The sequence below is a fragment of the Vombatus ursinus genome, unplaced genomic scaffold, assembly GCF_900497805.2.
Source record: "Vombatus ursinus unplaced genomic scaffold, bare-nosed wombat genome assembly UNPS02005459.1, whole genome shotgun sequence".
Taxonomy (NCBI): Eukaryota; Metazoa; Chordata; class Mammalia; order Diprotodontia; family Vombatidae; genus Vombatus; species Vombatus ursinus.
In genome coordinates, this window is record NW_020945237.1 from 14,355,968 (window position 1) to 14,356,677 (window position 710).

Here is a 710-nt window from a genome sequence, read left to right on the forward strand (position 1 = left end):
CCGCCCGCTCCCGCTCCAGCTCCGGCTCCGGCTCCCGCGCCGGGCGCCCGCGCGGACTGGGGCCCCGCAGCCGCCGAGGAGGAGCCGCCGCCGCCGCTGCGTCCGCGGCCGCCCGCCCGCCCGCTCGCTGCTCACTCAGCCCGCGGCTGGACCAGGCGCGCCGAGAGCGGCTTCCGCGTTGGGCGCTGGCGTCATGACGCACGAGGCGGGCGGGAAGCGGGGCGCCACGGGGGGGGGGCGCTGGGGGGGGGCGGGGGGGGGGGGGGGGGGGGGGCCCGGGGCACCCTTGACGGGGGGCGCGCCCCCGGGGCGGGGCGGGGCGAGGAGAGGAGCGGGCGCGAGCGCGGCCCCGGGCGGGGGTGTGAGGCTGGGGGGAGGTGGATGGAACGAGAAGGAAACCCCCACCCCACGGGCAAGTCCGGGGAAGAAAAGCCACCCGAGAGGGGAGAAGAAACGGGGCGAAATCATCGCAGCCAGCACTTTTATTATAGGGCTTTACATAATTATCTGAGGACCAGGGCACAGGTATGAGCATCCATCCCCGCTTTACATGCGAGAAAACTCGGAGGCAGCAGTCGGGCCCAGCTCTTTCCTGACCCCCAAGTTCACTGCCCTTTTAGATAAGCCTCACTGCCTCCTTCACAAGATGTCAGAGTGGCCAAGACCAGGATCGTTGCAAGTACGGAGCAGTGGGGTTTTACTGACATCCG